The sequence below is a fragment of the Rhinopithecus roxellana genome, chromosome 12 (assembly GCF_007565055.1).
Source record: "Rhinopithecus roxellana isolate Shanxi Qingling chromosome 12, ASM756505v1, whole genome shotgun sequence".
Lineage (NCBI taxonomy): Eukaryota > Metazoa > Chordata > Mammalia > Primates > Cercopithecidae > Rhinopithecus > Rhinopithecus roxellana.
In genome coordinates this window covers 6,417,223-6,420,929 of record NC_044560.1, presented here as the reverse complement: position 1 = coordinate 6,420,929, position 3,707 = coordinate 6,417,223, and the positions used below count along the sequence as shown (strand labels likewise).

At 37.2% G+C, this 3,707-nt stretch overlaps 1 pseudogene; it reads right to left on the bottom strand.

Moving 5' to 3' along the window:
* Nucleotides 1–2,696: 2,696 nt before the first annotated feature.
* On the bottom strand, nucleotides 2,697–3,426 carry LOC104663075 (annotated as a pseudogene).
* Between the last annotated feature and the right edge of the window lie 281 nt (nucleotides 3,427–3,707).

Genomic DNA, 3,707 nt, shown 5'->3' with positions numbered 1-3,707 from the left:
GAGAATTGAATTTAAATTTGGAATGTCTTGATTTTGATGAGTTGACATTTTAAAATCTTTTAAAATCTATCAAATAGAAGGCAAACTTCTTTTAATTTCAATGAAAGACAACACACTGAAATATCAAAATAGGTAAGTGAATAAAAACCTACCTTAAAAATCTGAATTTCTTATTTTGAATACTATAAAATAACATTAACTTAAAATGCTTGTGAAAAGAAATGACTGCAAAAATGTGTGGAATATAAAAAATTAATTTTACCTATGACTGAAAAAGGTATGGATCACTCAAATGGAAGAGTCATTGGTGAATGAGAATGGGGAAGTGTGTTTATATTGCTTATTCCCTCCTTTTATCGCAGGGAAGCATTTTTAATAATAGCTTGGGTGGTTTGATGAAACATCCGAAGGAAACTCCCAGGAGAGGAAGATTATACTGGAGAGAGATCTCTCTATGAATCATTTACGCTAACCTCTTGCTGAAGCACAGCTTGCATTTTTAATGAAGGATGATTGCATTTCATAAACAGACCTTTAAAAATTAAAATAATATTGATCCTTCCTCATTTAGGCCTATTAAAATAACATGCTATACATTTCTTTCTAATAGCTCAGGACAGATTCTTATTATTGTTTTAAAACAACACACAATTTAATAATGTCTAATCAAAAGTTTCTTTAAATAGGACTTTGATTAAAATATTTCTGGAAAATTTTTCTTCGTAATGTAATATCTACGAAAACTAAATTTAAAAATTATGAAATGGTTTAAAGTTTGGCACTTCAAATTATTTCCAACACAAACTATCTCTGGTAAGTTTCCTTTAATTTCTTTTGATCATAACAGTTTCTTACAAAGGCAATAGCTTCATTTCTTGAAACATCTACTGTATAGGAAAAAGAGACTCACAAGGTTTTAAGAAACCTTGCTTTTTACAAACTACAGCCTTATGCTGAGTACAAGTTACGTTATCTCTCACTTTGTCAGTGTTTTTACTTTTAAAATATGTCCCTCAATGAGATAAAGATTAAGATGAACTTTTCTGAATTACTGCTTTACTGTTGTTTATCATTTTCAGAGGCTCTTCTCTGAACCCGAATTTCTCTTGTAAGGATTATTGGAATAATGTAGTTTAATGCCTTCCATATCTCTTATAACTACTAGATGATACTGGGAGTATTTTTTTCTTTTTTTAAATGAAAATGTTCCTAAGCTATGCTTTAGTACAAGAAAATGAAACTGCAAAGGAAGTGTTTCTTTTATGCCGAAGGATTAGAAATAAAAAGCAAAGTCAAAATTCATCATCATATGACCGCCTTCTGGGTGATAGTGAATTTTTTTTTTTTTTTCCCATTTGAAGAGTAGCAGTATGTAGTGTATAAGAACACAGACACGCAAGGCAAGTCCTGTCCCTACCACTTCACTGGCAGGTTACTTAGCCTCTGTATCTTTTTGCTGTCTGTAAAATGGGGATAATAGTGGCCCTTGAATGGCTGTTGTGAAGATGAAATGGATTATTCTAGATTAGTGTCTGCCATATACATTAAGAGCTGTGTTAAGGTTTAACTGTTATTATATTGAATTGATCTTTATTTTTTGCAATCTTAAAACAGTTATTTGGGGACAGTTCCCGTACTACAGTCAAGTGCTGAAAATTCTGTTATGACTTCTTAGAATCAAATATTTTTCCATATTTACTTTATTGTTGTTGTTTCTTTAGTGCCTTGCATATGTAACTAGATGATAATTTTTTTTTTAAGTGAAAGGGATTCTGAACTAAAGATTTGGTATAAGAAAGAAGATAAAACTGCAAAGAAAGGGCTTCTCTGAGAAGTCTGTGTGGAGTTAACACTGGGTCTCTGTTTAGCTTCCTAGTTGCTGTAGGAATAAGCACAGTATTTTGGACTTTTCAGAATAATAAGCCATGCATGTTCTGCATGTTCTTTCACCTGTCAGTGCAGAGAGGATCATCGAGCAAAACTAACCGGTAGCATAAGTTTGACTTTGGTATAGTTTAGGAACTCTGGAAGAAATGGAATTTGCTCCCTTCCACCCTCCTCTTAAATTCTTCCATCAGGCCGGGCGCGGTGGCTCAAGCCTGTAATCCCAGCACTTTGGGAGGCCGAGACGGGCGGATCACGAGGCCAGAAGATCGAGACCATCCTGGCTAACACGGTGAAACCCCGTCTCTACTAAAAAATACAAAAAACTAGCCGGGCGACCTGGCGGGCGCCTGTAGTCCCAGCTACTCGGGAGGCTGAGGCAGGAGAATGGCGTAAACTCGGGAGGCGGAGCTTGCAGTGAGCTGATATCCGGCCACTGCACTCCAGCCTGGGTGACAGAGCGAGACTCTGTCTCAAAAAAAAAAAAAAAAAAAAAAAAAAAAAAAAAAAAATCTTCCATCAGAGAGGTTTTCCCATAGGTGCCAGGTACTAAAAACATGTTTTCTATAAGAATACTGCCTTTGTTACCATAGATTGCTATTTATTTGGAGATATTAGACTCATAGGGTATAGTAAGGAACAAATGAGAGACTTAGATGCAAAGTACTTGGCGTAATCCTTGGCATGTCCGAAGTGTTTTTTCCTGTAGCGGGGGTGGCAGAGGTACGGTTGGTGGATGTTTGTAAATGGGGGCTGCTTAAATGAGTATGTTTCAGAGTTACTGAGAGATTGTCATGATGGGCAACAGAACACTACCTATTTTGGAAAGTGCGCTCAGATGTTTCAAGCACTTTGGAGCAGCTTGTATTGTAGATAGTCAAGGTTTTCTTCATTCCGCCTCGTGGAGAAGATAATTTGAAGGGCCACAGGAAGTTATTGGCTTCTTTGAAGCATTTGCCAATAGTATAGATCTCATGAATCAGATCCTCCATGCAGATGATGCCATATTTACCAAGAGATAGAGCAACCAAAGCGTTATCTGTCAAAGCAATTTGCTTATTGATTTTGCCATAACCATGCTTGTAGATTAGTTCCTTTACTGACTTCAGATTTGGGTTCCCACATGTAATATACGATTCTACAATCCTCAGCGTATTAACTGAAGCCTTGTTGAGCTTCACAAATGTTCCATTGAAGATTTGACAAAGGCAAAGAAGCTGCAACAGCTTTCGGACCTCTGGGCTCACACCACTGATACCTCTGATCCTGATGACAATGGCCAATTTGGGTTCTGCAGGTACATAGAAGTTGCCAGCTTTTCTTGCCATCCTTGCCATTTGAATTTCAGTTCTGTACATCTGCCCATATTCCTTGTGATAGTGCTTTGCTTTTTCGTAGATAAGGTTCCTCCCTGCCTTTCAAAGCATGTTTTGGGCGAACTTCTTTCTTAGGCGCTTGACCTTCAGCTCTGAAATTCCTTTGCTTTTTCTTAAGGGTTTCTGGCACAGCAGGAACCACCTTCTTCTCTTCTACACCCTCCATGTTTCCAGCCAGAAAAAGAGGCTCTGGTTTTTAAAAGACTACTGGGTTTGTGACACTCACAGATGTTGAATGAGGCAGAATGGTTTCTACATGTAGCACTTTACCACCCAGGTCTTAGCCCTCATCTTCTGTTACCTTGACTATTGCAGCATTCATTTATTCAACACATTGACTACTGACTGTGTGCCAGGCGTGGTTCTAGAAGTAACAGCCTCCTAATTCCTCTTCAGTCTTCCACTTTCATCACTCTATAATCTGTTCTTTTTTTTTTTTTTTTTTTT